Consider the following 18,448-nt stretch of genomic DNA (forward strand, 5'->3'; position numbering starts at 1 on the left):
ATGTATTACATTAATACCTAAGAATTCACATTAATACCTAAGAATTCACCCTTAGCCACTGAGCAGCACCACACACTTGCAATGTATTTCTTAGTGGGAAAAATGACTGCTCTTGGAGGTGCATCTCTGCTGCTGATTTTCTGCCTGCTGTGCCCTAAAGCATTTGTGCATCCACTGGAGTGCTGTGGTTGGAGATTACCAAAGTCCATGTGCACTCGGAGTATTAACAAGCCTCACACATGTAGAATGGAAACAGATTAATCATAACCATGTAATGCTGCTAATGTTCAATCCCACCAGGAATTTCACTCTTCCCCCATTTCCTCTCTGGCACAGGTTTATTATTTTCAGTTTGGTAAAGTATTTGCATGCTTGGGTGAACAGAAACAGTTTAGGTGACCATAAAAGCTCATTATGTTAATTGACGCTAATATATTTTCAGACTCATTCATCTGAGGTATTTTGGATAGGAATTTTTTACATATGCCATGGGTCAAATACCATACTAAGAAGCCAAATACCCAGGCCTGTCACACTGACTTTAAGAGCAGGACAAAATCTTGCCCAAGGCATCTGCAATTGTCAGAGATCCATGTTCACTAATATACATATTTCACTCAATATACAGCTACAAACCTGGCTGTTCAAATTTTAATGTCTTCCCCAACTCCAGAAAGCTTCTAAAGCTTTTCTCACTACCTTGAATGGAGACAATTACAACACCCAGGGGGCCAGAAACATTCATTCTTTCTTCTGGGTTCTGTGGAACCCCAACTATTTGCTCACTCTTCAATGGCAAGACAGAGTAAGATACAATTTAGCTCAACTGCTATGCTGTGTTCTCAACACCCTGAATAACCTGTCCAGAAGAGCCCAATGGCAGGATGTCCCACTAAACAGTGAGGGACAATGCAAAAGGGATATCATAACCATTTCTGTTCTTTGAGATAAGCAGTTCTACAATAATGGTGGATTTCAGCATAGCAGAGGAGAAAAATCAGGCCAGTAATTTGCTAAGTTTACCAACTAATTGTTCTCACTGAGACTCATGCATGACAGAATTTAATTTACAGTGTCTTAACTTTTCCAAGAATAGAGTCCTTGAGCTTGAAGTACTCAGGAGTAACCCAGGGAAAGGTTTTCAACTCTAAAATCTAAAAAACCAATTTCATTTTTCAACCCACAAAACTCTTCATGTCTGGTTTCCCAAAGCACCTACAAAAATTGCATTGTCATTATGAAACCTTTTCATAAGAACCTTCCATAACAAGGAATGAAAATCTGTGAGAAGTTGACAGTGAGGAAAAACTAAAATAATTACCTCATCTCCAGAGAGGAAAACCAGACCTGGACAACCTCAGCAATTGAGAAAGTCAGAGATGCAGAGCATTTTACACTTGAATGAACTCACGTTTGCCAGGCTATTTTGTCTGCACATTCCAGAGAACTCAAACACCAATGTCAGTAAAAAAAATGGAGGATGAGGCTCTCTGGCTAGATCCTTGGTTTTTTCTCGCAAAAACAAGCTGAAAATCTGGAAAATCTATGTTCTAAAATGAGCCAATTGTAGAGGATTCATCATTTTTTACCTTTGGAAACACTGGTATAGAATATTTTAGATCCCTTTGAGAGTTCAAGGCATAAGTTAAAAAAAAATTCAGCCATGAGGAATAGTTTAAAACATTTTTTCAATAATAGGCCAAATTTTTCCCAGTGTGTGTCTATCAGACAATAAGAATATTTTGGTTTGCCTTTGCCTATGCACCAAGGCAGTTCTAAGCATTTGCAAGCTCAAGCTTGTCCATGTTCATCTGTCAGCACTAAACCTGCTTTGATCATCACTTCTCCTGTCCACTGCACCGAGTCTGTCTTGCAGAAGTAACCTGCAAAAATCTCTTTCCAAGCAGCAGTAAAAGCACAGCAGATCAGGATAAGGGAGAATCTGTCCCTAAAAGTGCAGTTTAGGCCAGAAATGTAAATGTTTCAAACTGGGAAGATGTCACTGCATCCCAAGCTTTACATTGTTTGTGTGTGCCAGGCATTAGTAATTGGGCTGAGACCAGCTTGGTTGTCTATGATTTAGCTTTAAGTCAAGGCAAGGCACAAAGCTTTCTTCTGAGTCATTAAGGGTTAGCTACCAGCTTCATAGCCTGCCACATGCTCCCTTTGGCTCCCCACAAAACCAGTTCTTTCCTACAGAGCGTGATACAGATTGAAAATGGTTCCAAACAAACAGCCATGTGCTTGTGGATTTTATCAAAATAGAAAAATTGGTTTTGTGGATTTTATCAAATTAGAAAAACTATTTTTGTCAGGCTCTCAGCTATGGGCCAGACCACACTGGACTCTCCCCTGACTTACAGGGTGTCTCATTTTGTCCCCTGACTTACAGGGTGTCTTCATTCCTTACGTCCTCTCAGCCCTTGCTGTTTAACCATGGTCTCCAAATCACACACACTAAAGCTCAGGTGAGTCACAACATCAAGAAAAACAAGATTAAGCCTGTTTATCCCATCTGCTCCATGCACAGAAAACCAGTTGCACAGCCCCAGGACAGTGAAAGCTGCAGAGTGCCATGGAAAGCAGCCAACTTCCTTTTTGCTGTGCTCTCCATCTGCCATCTTGCCTTCACTGCAAATTGGTGCTAAAAGTATTTTATTTCTTTCTTTCTCATCTGAGCTATGTGTTGGTTTCTAGGAAAATCTACCACAACAATCTTCTCTACAAATAGAAGTTCACTGTAATTCACATGTCCTAGGACAGTGTTGACAGACCAGGAAAGCAGTATGTTGCTTCAAGTCTTGACAACACTATTGAAATAATAATTCTTGAAAATCTTCTCCCAACTATTGTACTGTGTACTAGAAAATAAAAGACTGCCATACATTTGATCTAAGTTATTCAGGATTAAATGAATTCTAGATGTTTCCAGTTCAATCTGGGAAAATTAATTTCTGATTTTTTAATTGGCTATGGTCCTACATCCACACAGAGAACTATCTGTGTCTTCTGTTTCTTTAAATTAAATAACCTCCAATCATGTAATGCTGGGACCCTTTCTCAGGTAAATAAGTTTAGCTTTGGACAACTCTTTACTTCCATAAATGTGCTCTTTTTTTTTTTTCTTTTTTTTTTTTTAATCTTCAAGAAACAGTATTTAACTGCTATCTCCAAGTAGGCAACTTCTGATTAAGGCGATATTAATGCTGTCTGTATTACACATTTTTGTACCCTGATCATTTTCATGTCAGCAGCTGCAGCATAGCTCTTTATATGGATTATGATTCTCCTACCAGTAGTTCAAACCACACACAAGACTGGTTTGGTTCCATTTAGACTCCATGCAATTTTTATTTTAAGTTATAGTATTTGTGTTTCTGCTTCCAAGGATCCCAGGTTTTGTAGGTAACATCTGCTTGAACAACAGCTAGGAAAATGAGGATTGAAAAACAATCTGAATTTCTCCACAGTTTTTTCCTCTATCACATAAGCCTAGGTGACTCATCTCTGAGTTATTGCTGAATCCCTTTCCTTCCATTTCCTACAAATCAATGGAAGGGATATGAGGATATGAGATATGATTTCAAGGGACACGAGTTTTCCTATAAATTCCACTGATAATTGGCATTACTCCAGGAAAATTTGCTATCTTAGGGAGCCCTAAACATAAATGAAAGCAATGTTTCCAATGATTCCTACCTTGGGTAAACCATAAATGCCCATGGTGGGTTTGAATCAACAACTAATTTCATTTTGTGGAGAGAGGACCTGCAGAGACTGTAAGCCTAATCCAAAATTTTGAAACAGGACCCCTAGAGACAGGCTCTTAAATATCTATGAAGTGGCTGGTGATCTCAGCTGTCATTCCACAGATTTCTTTTAGGACTCCTATTTTCAAACAGGGGTCAGGACTCATAAACTGTTTTGATTAAAAATATGATGTGCAGCTTTCACTAGAAGCAGTGTTCTTCTCCACTCTTGACATGCCAGAAATGTGAATATGCCTTTTGAGCTCAAGGGATCCTCAATGCTGTTTGCAAGGTGTGACCTTCCTTGTAAATCAGCACCTTCTGGACCAGGTAAAGGAATTGAGCTGAACTATGATAGGTTTTAAAGGAAGCTGCTCAGTTACTGAAACACCAAGGCCCTCACCTCCCCAAACACTTGCTGCACCTTTCCAACAGGAAAGGATCATCAGCTCTCATGTTAAAAGCCAACAGAAATTACCTCATTATGTGAAAAACCCCACATTTCAAGACTGTTTATGTGTAGGTAACTCACTTCTGTAACTGGTTTCACATCCACACTAGCTTGTTTTACTACTTATTTTCCCAGGGAACAGCAGAAACATTTAAAATCCAGGATGTTTGAAGAGTGGTATTCTCTCAGACAGGAACTCTATGAAACCAGTTTTACCATTCTGCCTTTTCAAAGGTATGTTCAGGGTGTTGTCTGATATTCTGGTTCTTGTGAGGAGAACACAGGAAAGGGGACACATTTATGCATCTGCACTGCAAAATTCCTGAATTTAGGAGAATATACACAGGTACTAAACTGACAGAGAAAATTGCTCAAATGAAGGGACTGCACATGAATGACTTTGAATGGGTGCTTGCTAGGAAGGGCCATGAGCAGGCCAGCAGACCACTGGCAGCACTGGCTGACAAGCTTTCCTCTTAGTCTTACCCAGAATTCAGTGAATAGGCTTATTTTTTCATTTTTTGTTGTGTTCCAAATTGGACTTCTCAACTGAAGTCTCCCCCCAAGACCCCCTGAGAGAGCTGCACACAGGTGCAGGTACAGCCCCTTGACTCCTCCTCTCCAGACAGAGAATTTGTCTTTTAAGCTGAGCCAGTTTTAGCTACAAAGAGTGTGAACTGTTCCATGGGCAGGAAGGGAACATGGCAGAAAGGAGCTTCCCTGGCCAGGTGCTTTTAAGGTCCCTCTTGCATCACCACATTCATTTTCTGTGCTGTAAATTTCATTTATTTCAAATTAGAAGAACAATACATGAGATGTTCTTGTAAGTATCCTTTACATCTCGGAAACTTTGCTCTAGTTTATACACCACACTTTTGGCAGCAGAGACAAAAGTCAAATTAGAGAAAGCAGGAAAGATGCACATATGGAAACTGAGGCACTTTATGGCTTTGGGAAGAACTGAGGTGAAGTAAATAAGAAACAGAGAAGCAGCAAAATGGAAGAACAGCATCAAGCTTTGAAATAGAACAATTATGTGAAAAGAGAGCAGAGACAAGCTGTATTATAGATGTTGCACCTCCCTTCAACTTTTCCCCAAGAATAATTGTGCCTCCCTGAATTGCTGTAATGGAACAGCAAACACAAAGAATAGAAAGCACTTACATCCTATGGCAGTGCAGGCACAAATTACACAGAAAGGTGTGAGTGCTCTGGGAGCATTATGAGCCTTCATAAAACAGGGCTACATAATGCCACCAAAATTAATGAAATGAACTGGTAAAACCAGCATCAAACAGGGCTCCAGGTACAGGGCTTGAGACACTGTCTTATCCAATTCAATTTAATATGAAAAAAAGGATTCAGTACTGGAATCTCATTGTTTGACAGATGCAAACAACAGCTAATTCCCCACAGCTCATAGTCATGCAAAAAATATCTCCACTGCTGCTTTGAAGTTTTGAGCTGTAGTTTTTGTACCTATGTGGGAGACAATCCTAGGAAGGGCTGAACAACTTTAAGTTGCATTGTCTTCAGATGAATCAATAAATTACCTATTGTTACACTTGTACATGAAATTTATTGTACCATCATATAATTAAAAGCTTATCATAATTCAATATCATAACATGTACGAGGAGTGAATAAACTTACATTTGTGTGTTTGGTATTGTCAGAGCTTGATAGAAAAATTATGCTATAAAATTAGTTTTCCACTGAAGGATGTTCCAAAATTTCTTTAAAGACAACTGGCAACTTTTAAAACTGGTATGGATCATGTTGAAATATATTTTTTTCTGAACATTTTCTTGTGATGCTCAAATATCCCCATATAAAGGAGCCAGAATTTGCTTTAAACTGTCAGAACACAAATGATTACAGTCCCTGCAAAGAGCTCTTCTGACTGTACCATGAATGAAAGCACAATCCCAACTCAAACAGAAGTGGTTCTGACCTCAGTGTGACACTGTGCCTTCTCAGAAGTTCTCTCCTCTGTTTCTCCAGCAGTCCCTCTGACAGCACTTCCTTGGCACTCCTGTGCAGAGATACAAGAAGAAAATTTTAAAAGTCAGTTTGACCTTTAGAAAACAAGGAGTCACCCATACAATTGCTTTCAGTCCACCTGCCCATGGGGAGAAAAAAAGCTGTCTTGATTTAACTGAAAACTCTTCCTGGAAAATAGGGCTAAAGGAACATCACTCTGGTTGCAAAATGAGGCTCGCAGGCACTAAGAATCACCAGAATGAAGGTGACCTGTGTGCCACCTCTGTATTTGAGTAGAGTCCTTAACTATGTAACATAAATGGGTTTTCACAAGTGCCATGGTTCACTTAACACAAGGATGGGCAGAATTCATTTAAGACTTGAGTTTATTATTGTCTTTGGGTTACAAAGAGGGAACAAACGACTGTGTTAGGCACCAAAGAGCCCTGTGTCCATGGAGAATGAGGGCAGGCTGGTGGGGAATTGCACAGCCCGTGCTCCCCAGCCAGCAGGCAGCCACTGCAGAACCTATGGCCCCATTTGGGTACCACCATGGGCTTCTAGGAGGAAAGAATCTTCTGCTGTTTCTCAGCCTGGTAAACTGGCAGGAACAAGTTTCTCACTTCTTCTGCATGCCTCTGAGGTTAACTGGTCCTTCTTTTAGGTTCCTATCCCCCTACTCTTTCCAGATCCATCTGTCTCCAACCTGTTTTCATCTGGGGATGATGCTCCTGCCAAGTCTCCTGTGTTTGTCCTGACCATCAGACACCAGCCACACACACTAAGTCATAACTAAGAGGTTTTTGTTACCTTTGTGATAGATGAATACAGTGATGTAGCTTCTCATTTACAGCATGAGATATGAAAATCTTGAAATAATATTTCAATTCATCATCTAGCTGCAGCTTCTCTGAAGTCCAATTCTCTTCTACAGTAAGAATTGCTATTAGTGCAGTAGAGATCTTATGGACTTTAGCTGAATTCAGCTTCAACATGAGATGGAGGAGCAAATCTCTCTCCCCAGAGAAAGTAACAGTATAAATAAAAGGGACACCAAATGAGAGAAAGTGCAAAAGAGAAAGTATGAAAAGAAAAAACACAGTAAGACTGAGATTAGTCCTTAGGGGGGTGGTCAGAGCTGCTACTTGTCTCTGTTTGAAAAACACTGAATCTTTTGTTTCAGTCTTCAGTGATTATCTGTAAGATGTAACAGTTAAAGCACACATCATGGCCACAGGGAGTGTGGGATATGGTAGTGCAGATGGATACCAAGTCTCATAGCTGAGTAGTTCTTTCATCACAAGGAAAGGCAAAATAAATACTTAGCACAAGTAGTTTTGCTCCATTCCCTATATTCTCCATGTATGACTGCTCCAGGCAGCAGCTGTCATTTATTTTTCCTTGTGATCCTACAATAGTTTTTCACCATAGGCTCTTTATATCTAGAAGTGGCTCCAAAGTGGGTCCACATAATTCATAGAGAGAGGAGATACTGTGCTGAGTAAAAAGTTGCTGACTCCTCCACTCTTCTCACCTTAGACTGTACAAAACGTACCAGATCTGCAATTAATGGAGCTCAGGGATAAACTGATTGCAAACACATCATTCAGAGGCATTATTGGATTTTTAAAGCTTAGTGTTTTGCTAATTCAGGAACACAAATAACTAATTGTACTGTTTCTAGTTCAGATTACGTCTGAGAATGGATCTTGGGGCAATTGGGAAAGAACACTGCCTTTGCTTTTATTGTGGGAAGCATTCCCTAAGCATAATGTCATTGGAAAAGGCTGAAGGGGATTGCATCTGGTTAGGGAGGAAGTTACAGGCATAATAATTAGCATCGAATTAGCTGCTCTCATCCTGAGCCAGGCAAGCCCATCACATTCCTTTTCCCAGCTGCCCTCTGGTGGAAGGCTCTGCAGAGAGCCCTGAGCAGGAAAATCTTGGTGCTGGCTGTGTATGGTTAACTTAAGCCAGGAAGGACTGAATTAGGATCAACAAGCCCAGAGCAGATGCCCCCTGCCCAGAGGCAGGAGAGTTTTTGAGGCTGAGATACAGTGGTTGACCCCCCTTAAGCACAGCAGCTCTCTTTATGTGGCCACCAGGTTTCTGACAAGTGGGTTTCAGCACTTGCTGTATTTATGTTCAGTACTTCTAAAACTGACCAGGATTGTGTTTGCAATACCTTAAAGTAAGGTTAATCTCCATGTTAATCAGAGGGGGGCTCTCTAGTTGTAATTACTATAATAATTCAATAGATTTTTTTTTTACTGCCTTCTCTGAGTTTGGCTACATGCTGGCACTATTTCATCTCCAGAGAGACCAATGGAATCTTTATTTGGGCAGCTCCATTCTTGGTGCCCTATGCTGGAGTCACTCACCAGTCCATCCCCAACTTCTGCACACAGGTGATGGCTCTGGGAAGCCCACAGAAGCTCAGTCCACAACAGAGGACATTATGAAAGCCAGGATGGAAACCCTGTCCAGGGCCATGCCAGGTCTGCAGGCAAAACTCATGGCCATGCAAGGTGAAGGGGTGAGCATTCAGGACAGCAAGGACAGGTAAGGAAGCAGTAGGCTCAAACCTGGCACACAAACATTTGAGGGGCTGTGCTGTTGCGGCAGGAAGTCATTTCCTCCTTTTTCCCATCCCCACAGAAAGAAAGAGCCAAGACCAAGCAAGACAGAGGAAGAGACCCAGCAGAGAGGGGGCAGCTCAAATGGCACTCAGCCTGGCAGGTCAGCGTTTAATTTTGAAGATGGAGAGCCTGGTTTGCACTGCTGTCATCAGTCACCAGCAGTGCCACAGCTCCTGTCCTGTGTCCTGGTGGTGCCATTCCCCTGCACCACACAGAATCCTGAACTGTACTGGGAACCAGGGTCCTAAAGCTCCCTTCTATACCTGCACCAATAATGTATGAAAGGAGCACCACATCTCCTCTCTTTATGAATGGTATGGAGCCACTTTGGCATCAATACACAAAAAGCTTGCAATGAAAAACTATTGAGGATCACCAGTAGAAAGTGACACAGTCCTTATGTGCTCACACAGCTCTGTACAAATGGATGGGAGCCATGTGGAGCTGGGAGGTCAGGCACAGCTTGGGAAGTGGGACCATGGGATGCGGGCTGCAGCACCCTCTGTGCTGTTGGCCACTCTCCAGCCACTTCCCAGCACACACATTTACGTGCATGATGAGTGTTCTGCAGGACAGATAATGAGTTCAAACCTCAGCATTAGCTCACGACTCCCCCATTCACACACACACACATCCCTGGGTTACCTGACTGCCCTTCCTGCACAGACAGAGCCAGTAACACTCACCCAGAGCCACTTCCCTAGGCAGGAGCCACTTGTGTCACCTCTGCTTTGCATCAGCAGGGACACTCCCTGCATTTGGCCTGCTTAGCTTTAACAGAGGGGAAGAGAATTTCCAAGCCATATTGCTGGGGCCTTCTCTCAACTGAAAACAAGCAGTTCCACACTGACCTGAGCCCACCACCCAACAGCACTGGTGCTCAACAGTCTCTGGACCTTTAACAGCTCCCTGGGTGCTTCCACACTCACCTCCCCAAACACATGGAGCCTGGCTGGGGCTGTGGGTAGGGCTTTGTTTTCTTGCCCATGTGGTTTACAGAGCTGCCTTTCTTTGCTCCTTTGCATTTGCAGGCACTGGGCATCCTTGGGGTTATGTGTTGTGTGGGAGTTTCAACGAGACAGATTTATTGTAGAGATAAAATAATCCTGTTTGACATCACAGACTCTGATTATGATTTTCAGTAGTATTTCTTTATTATTTAAGTTGAACTTGGACATTTTTCATGCAAAATGATTTCTAGTCCATTACTTTTGTAAAAGATTTCAAGAAATCTCTCTTTAGATGTAACACACATATGGAAGTTTATCAGTGAAGATGTAAATCCTGTATTTGGTTGCCATGACTTCTGTCCAACTAGAGATGGGATGAGGATGTCAGATTTGGTTCTTTAAAAAGCTTTTCAACTACACTCTGAGGTGATAAAGTTGTTTGTATTATTTCAGTTTTTCATATTGGTACTATATGAAGAGATTTCAGGTAAGCTGTACCTAGGCATTGACACAAGCCTTTTGAAATCTACAGACACAATTCTGTAACATATCAACAAAACTCCCAGATGCATAAAGCCTTTAGACCACAAACAGGGCAAGAGCACCAAGAAAGGGAAGCATATTTTTCACCACATGTTTTCAGCAGAATCAAAGGGCATGACTCAGTTTCCCTTTAGTCCTTGGGAGCACAAAGGAGCCTGGTTTGCAAGCTGAGCAATAAAACAGCTTCCAGTCCCACACTCACAGCAGCACCACAATGAGCCCTTCATTAGTCGCCACTTCCCGTCAAACGGTTAAAGGGGACACAGGTTTACCAAACAGCTAATCCTTGATAATGAAAGGTTTCCAACAAAGCTGCCTTTCCAGGGAGTCTGGGCACTTTCACATTAGCAAGAAGTGAATAGACAAAGTGGTTCAGGAAACATGCCAAACAGTAGCTCATGCATTGAAACACAAAGCCTGCAGTCTTCAGGGAGCTAAAGAAAAATTACAGTAGTGTTTTGCGTTCTTTCTTGTCACCATAATTACTTTCTCCTTCACTTTCTTTCATATCATTTAATGAATAGTCTTCCAACTGGAGAATATATACACACTTGTCCTTAAATTTCATTTGCAAATACAAATCAGTTTCTGCAGTACCTTATCCCACCCTCCATGTGAGCCAGGTTCCCTCTTTTTTGCTGTGGGCCTCTTCTGGATGTATGCCACTTTTCTAACTATCAGTGCCTATGCAACTGTAACATCACTGACTGCCACCCCTTCATTTCTTCAGGGTTTTGTTTTAATTTGGTGTTTAACAAGTCAACAATTGGATCTTTTCCTCCTGGGGTCTATTTTAAGGTGGCCTTGTTTAGTCAGATGCAATTAGGCATTTAAGATCCAAGATAAGTATTTTTCTTTTAAAATTGTAAAAGCAATGCATATTTGGATTTAGGTAAAGAATTTCAGGATTAACATTAAAGTATGAAATACAAAGGTTATAGAAACAGCTTTTCTTTTTGACAGAAGGTCATGGCAAAACAAATTTGGGGCAGCTGAAGAACCAGTTCACAGGGACAGAGGAGCTGTAGGGCAGACAAGTTTGAGCATGGAAACACAAGCTGTTTGTGTATATATATACTGTATACACAAGTATATTATCCTGAGTGCACAGTGGAGCCCTGGGAGGGACTGTGCCACCCTTGGTCACCTTCCCTGCAACTGGTCAAGGGAGCAGGAGGAGAGCACAGCTTGTGTGTGTTGTATCATCTCATGAAAGACAGCCAGATGCAGGAAGCAGTACTGGCCATTACTGACTTACCCATCTGACCCTTCATTCTTTCTCTCCAAGGGAATATGAAGGTGCTGTTGACTTCACTGGGAACACATTCTCGTGTGCATGGTGGGGCAGAGAAAGGGAGCTTGTTGGAAAGGAGATAACTGGTGTAACTCAGCACTGAAAATTCTGGAGACAGAGCTAGGCTGACACCTGATGGTTCAAGCTCCAGTCAGAGGATGATTATGCACCTGCTCATGCTGGCTGTTGACAGGAAACTCCCCTTCCCATGGCAGTCACCTTAAAGAAGGGGCTTTTATGTCAACACCCATCTGGGTATAACCAGTTTATATTCCTGAATTAGGCAGATCACGAGTTGAGCTCACAAAGTCCCTGTTTGGAGTTCCTTCTAACGACTGGGTGCCAGCAGCCAGCAGAGGGCAAGCTGCCCCCACTTCATTTCCTTCAAAAATATCTGAGCATTTTTGGAGATAGGTCTGGGGGAAGACACTAACCCACCAGTGTTGGGAAAGAAAGATGAACCACAAACCAAGTGTCTCTCCAAATCAAGCTCCTGGAATAAATATTTCAACCGAAATAGTTCTTTATCTTTCAAAAAAATGTCTTTGTGAGACAAAGGTAATAAATCTTACTTTTTATTTTCTAAACTAAGTCTTGCAGTGAAAGGGTACTGATGAAACCTGCTTGAAGCTTCCAGGTACTGGAAGTCTGTGCTCTCTGTATGATGCCTGAGAGGTTTTTCTCCTGAGTGACCAGCCATACCGTGGTGCTGCTGAGGACATGAGGCTTTGCCAGGAAGCACAGATATTCTGCCAAGAAAGCTCCAGCTTGGAGGGCAGGTCCCTCAGGTGAGAGCCTGCTTTTGCAGCAGTTTGTTGGCCTCTGGGCTGAGTTGGACCCACTGCCTGTAGGTTACAGGCACAGTCTGCCAGCTCAGCCCCCACAGTGATATGGGGCTGCCCTCTGGGCAAGAGAGAGCAGCCAGGAGAGTGCACCAGCCTGGCATCAACCTGCTGCTTTGGGGTGCTCAGCTGTTCTGTACGACATCCATCTCTGAGGGCCAACCTTATCAGCAACCACCAATGCATGTCTGCTTCCCCTCAGCCCACCCACCTTTCTCCCAGAGCCTTATCAACTCCTCAGGTGAGTCTCACACACCCAGCTGAGGTGCAGAGGAGCTGCTGAACCCTTTCCTTGGGGCCTTTTTCTGCAAAGTGCTTGGGACTGACATGCTGGAAACCAGCCAGCACTTTTCAGCTCTACATCCCTTTCACTCTCACCCATGACCAGTATTTGGAAATAGCAGAATGTCTCCGCTTCATGACAGAGATGTACAAAACTGCATTAGTGCCTTGCCTGAAAATATAGCAGAGAGAAAATAGGGTTGCTCAGGCTGCTTGAGAACACCACACATTCCAACCAAGATGAATATATCCTTGCCTTAAAAGGCAAATAAGTGAGACTTGGGTCTCAATTCTTCAAGATTTTCTACTTCTGGGGGGAGCATATAAATCACTTTGAAGATGTAAAGACTATGTCTCAGCAAATAATGTAAAATAAGGATTACTATCAGAGCAGTGTGACTTCTACAGCCCTTACAGCTATCTGAAGTTGACCATTTGCCATATTGGAGTCCTCTCTTCCTTGTTTATTTGTCACAGTAAAGTAATTGAACCAAAGAAGTTATATCATTTTCTCTCTTGGACTAAATGAATGGATAATCCTCATTTGCATTTGGCAGGCTAACACAGACCATTCACAAGTCTTGACAGAAATTGCATATAATGGTCTCTGTTTTGTTCAGCTCCACTGTCCAAATGTTGAAAGAGTCTCTACACATCACACTCTTTTACTGAAAGACAAAAAACAAAAGCTAAACTGGAACTGAGGTTTCACATCTATGCAGCATCTCAGTGCTCTGCTGTACAATAGCTGGTTCTCCAAGAGACAGAACTAATGAAGCCTGGTTTCCTACAGATTTTTGCCCCTAACATATATACACTTTTTCACCACATTAGCTCTGTTCCCACCCAGAAATGCTGACTGACCAGCTGGGGCTTGTCATTAAAAACACACATTTGGAGAGTTCCCTTGATAAAATCACTAATTTGAATATTCCTTGATTACTTAATTGCCAGTGTTTATAAAACTTGCAGAAAGCTTTGATAGTCCACTATCTCTCTTTTAAATTTGGTTAAACACTGTCAATAGTCTCAAAAGGTATGTGCAATGAAACAAACAGACATAGACCTCTCAACTGCCTCATTTCATAAGGAATGAGCTAAAAACTTTCTAAAAAGTGATTTTTCAAGTTCTTCAGGACTGTAAAAGATGGTCCTTTGCCATTTCAGGAGTCAGAGTGTAAATTCTGACCCTTGCTACAATTGCATTCCCCCACTGCCCATTTTGGGATAGCCAGGACTCCCAATAACCCATTCCTTTCACAGATGTGATGGCAGCAGGGATTAGCTTTCCATGGATTGGTAGGCACATGAGGACAGAAACATATCCATACCCTCCTGGGATGCAGATTTTGATAAAAACTATTCCAACCCCACATGGGAAAAGAAAATCCTACTGAACTCTGAGCACTCAAACAATTTCAATAAGTGTCAATAAATTACTGGGAAGCTTGGCAGAGCAGAAAGTGGTGTGTAACAATCTGAAAAGTGTCTGTGTTGTGCCTAGTATGTGAATTAGAAAGGCTGGGCAGGGGTCATTTTCAATACATGATATTTTAATCTAGGTGCTGGAGGGAGAGAGCACTGGATTCTTTAGGATTCTCTTTGTCGAATAATTGAGAGAGTTAACTTTATACACCTTCATATATTTTCTGCAGTGTCTATTGCAAGAGCGCAGTCTGAATTCATTTTTTACACAGATAAACTGCAGACATCAGCATGTAATGAAGAAACATCAACAAGGTGTAAAAAGTATGAGTATGCTCACCAGATACAGCTTATTGCACAGAACCTTCCAGGTCAGAGCTGCAAAGTGGTGACATCAAATATAATCCAAAGTCTCAACAATGAAATAGATCTAAGGCTCTTCTGAATTACTTTCCACCCTTCAAAACATTTTCATCTGGATGGTGATGATTAAGCTTTGTTTCCTGATGTATCTCCTGCTTTACACTAAACCAGAAGTCTTTAATGGACTGTAAATCTGTGTTTGGAAAGCAGATTCCTCATTCTCTTTGCAATGTGGTGTGAATAATTACATAGATGGTAACTGCAACATTCTTGCTACAAACAAGCAAATATAATATGAAACGTGTGCTTTAGCAATTCATCCTTCAAAGACTGAGCTCAAGTTTTCCTTATTACAATTTGAAGTACCTCATATATTTTTACATGCTGTCTACAGTACAAAGTCTCAGAAAATATTTCTCCAGGAAAACCTGGTGAAAATAGTAGTTTAATAACTTCATATATGTAACTTTTAAAGCACTATATCGTGCAGATTATGCATCTTAATTATGATCCTGAATTTGCCATGAGACACTCCAGTGGCAGCTGAGTATGAAATTATTCATCAATTTCACCTAACCAAGAAATTTCTGGTATTTGTTTCCTCACTGTTCTGAATGCAATTCCCCTTCCCTGAATGCAAACCATAGACCAATTTCAGTTTTATTTTAGAGGGAAATTGAAGCTGAAGTCACTGGGTCAATAGGTGGAAATTGTAGGATCCAGGTACAGTGCAGTCATACTGCTCAGCATCCTGCTCAGCCACTTAAATTTAAAACTCGTGGACAAAATCTGATTTGAAATCATATTGGATTGGGTAAAGTACCCGATGGGAGCACAACTTCCCAGGGATCTCTCACTTTGTCACCTGAAGAAAGACAAGAACTGAGTTCAAGCAGAGAGAAAAGAATGACTTTGGTGTCCCAGGCTAGCACAGCACTGAGGGGAGGAGGGATCTTTAAGCCATGCACTCTGTCCCCACTGAGGGACACTGCAATGCAAAGATGAACAAGTTGCACCTCCACAATTCTGCTGCAAACTGTAGAGAGTGAGAAAACCACCACCATAAGCTGCCATCTCCAGGAAGAAAGCTCTTTATATAGTGCCACAGGTGGAAGAGGTTTTGCAGCCACTTCTGTGAGCCAGAGAGGAGTTTGATAAGAGGATCCATGGTTACCCCTGAAAGAATTCTCTACCAAGGTCACTGACATAGAAACCAAGAAAGAAAGAAGGATAAATAAGAGAAACCTGCAGTTGCCTGTTCCAATGAGCATTTTGTCTCTCCTGACCACTGAGTAAAGTGTAAACTCATGAGTTGTGTAAGAATGGATAAAAAGCATGCATGCTAGAATAAAACCAGTTTGAAGCCTTCTGAAAATGGAGTGTGTTGCTCTGCATTGTCTCCATCTCAACTACAGCAGCCACAGATAGACATGTCAAAACTGATGTGAAGTGGGGATATTGAAATGCATTCTGTTCCCACTCTGAGCCAGGAGGAGCTCCTGGGTTCAGGAGGAGCACCCTGAGCAGCAGCTCCTGTTTGCACACACAGTGACAAGGGGAGCAGGTCCCAGATGGCTGCAGGAACCAGAGCAGCAATGTGGGAAGGGAGCAGCTCTGTGCTGCCCTCAGCAAACCCCCTGTCCCCACTGGCCAGGAGCCCAGCAGTCTACAAGGCAGTTTCTATAGAAAGTGATTCTCTGCACCAGGCAGGCAAAGAGGACACTGCACAGGAACAGCTCTAACAAAATGGGAGGTGACAGTGATGCAAGCTGAAATGTCATGCTGTAAACAGGGGCTCACTGTTAAACACATCTGCCTTTTATCTGCTACTCCCAATAGATGCCAAGGAAAAGCCTGGGTCTGAGTCAAGCTAGACTGAGAACAGCTATAGGAAATAATATTGCAGTTTTCTTTCAATCTTTGGGATCCATTCATTCCTAAAATAAAGGATAGACAATATATGAGTGTTAGGTTATCTGCATTCAGTTCCTTGTTCTGCCTCAGACTTGCTGAATGACCTTGAGCAAATAATTCACTGTATTCACTTCTCACTCTCCTTTTGCTACCTCACAAAAAGATACTGGAAAACTACATGCATGGGGAAGGCACTCAGACACCATGGTGATAATTTCTATACAAAAAACCCCCACAACTCTATACAAAGCAGTACAGGCATATTTAAAAGAAAAGATAATGCTGTCCTCATCCTCCATAAACTATGTGCTTTCCTGAACTTTGAGAATAGCACATAGTTTATAGAGAGTTAGGATAGCATTATCTTTTGGGGTTTGTTCTTTATCATAAAAAAATTGCAAAGCAACAAATGCTTTTTTATCATTCTTTTTCCTTCATTGCAAAGGATGTGGTTAGTCATCTTCTAAGTGCTGCTTTCCCTGAAAATTTAATCAAGTCATCAGAAAGTTAAAAGTGAATTTATTACATACCAATGTCATGTTAAAATTAAACAAACTCATTCTCTTGACTGCAGAGCAAATACCTGAGGTGTGTAATCACTGCATGGCAACAATTGCCCCTGTTGTGAGCTGAGATGCACATAGCACCTCTGCACTCTTCCTACAACTGTCTTTGAAGTACCAGGGTGAAAGCAAGTTCTGACTGCAGACAATTGAACCCAGATTCTCCCTTTGTTTGCAGAGCTTGCATTGACAGCCAACAGAGAATAACCAACACTGCACTTCATCAACTCAGGAGAAAATACTTGGCACAACTTCAAAATGGGAAACAACAAGGATCTGTAGCACCTTTGTTACCATAATTCAGGTTACAAACACAAAAGGCAGATTATTTCATGGGCCTTTTTAGTAGTATTTAATCAAAGACAGTGTCTGGTAATGTAGGACAAGAGCTCATCTCTATCTACTAGACACAGATTTTGTTTATAATGGGAAATGCTGACTTTTGCACCAACAGTTGGCACAGCCCACTGCCGGGGTACAAGGATTACAGAAAATATTTTCTGGCCAGTCCTTTTAAAGCTGAGTACAGATCAGTGTCAGGGCATGTAACAGTATGTTACATACAATATACCTGCTATGAAAGTCTGGCCTTACACACAATTCTGGGTGCTGGAGTTTTATTACTTACAGGCAGTATTGTATTACTTATAGGCTTTTTATGGAGTCCTGTACAAAATGAGGCCCATATGTGTTCAGGGGCTGCAGCTATCTCCAATATGAACTGAATCCCTTGTTCAAACCTACACCACAACAGTCTGAAGTCTGCAGACAGCCACTGACCTACAACTGCTCTGAGAATCCACATAGCCCAAAATATCAGCCATTACTTCACATCTGTTTGAGGAAGGAATTTTTGAAAATGCAAGTACAAGACTGTTTCCAGTATTAAAGTTTTCTTGACCTTTCAAAATTTTATCTGACACTCATGAATTCCAAAAGATGTTTCATTTGCTACACAGAATATACAAACTTGTGCTCTGCACCTGCCACTGGTGGAGGTCAGTCCTACAGTTATTTAGTCCTCATGGCCACACTGATATGGGACTTTACAAAAAGTCATGACACTGTTAACCTCTGTGTTCTCCTTCCACATTTGTTGCCAGGACAGAAACACACACTTCTTCTCCACTAAAATAAACATGCTTGAAACAAATGTAGAGTTCTCATGTTTAACATAATACATTCTCAGTCACCACTATGAAATCTTTCTTTTCTATCATTTTGAATGTCTGTGCAGCTCATAGGCATAATCAGCATAATGAAGAATCCAGAAAGAAAAATGTGAGTGTACTCCAATCATATTTTACTTGCCAAACACAAAAGATGGCTTCAGGGGCATTTCATGTCTCTTTGGAGATGTTTCATACAGTTTTTCACAGAGAGGTTATTACTCTTTAGCCCACAGGCTGTCACTGCAGCCCCAGGAGAACTCTGGCTCCCCAAACACTCA

The sequence above is a fragment of the Zonotrichia albicollis genome, chromosome 9, assembly GCF_047830755.1.
Source record: "Zonotrichia albicollis isolate bZonAlb1 chromosome 9, bZonAlb1.hap1, whole genome shotgun sequence".
Taxonomy (NCBI): Eukaryota; Metazoa; Chordata; class Aves; order Passeriformes; family Passerellidae; genus Zonotrichia; species Zonotrichia albicollis.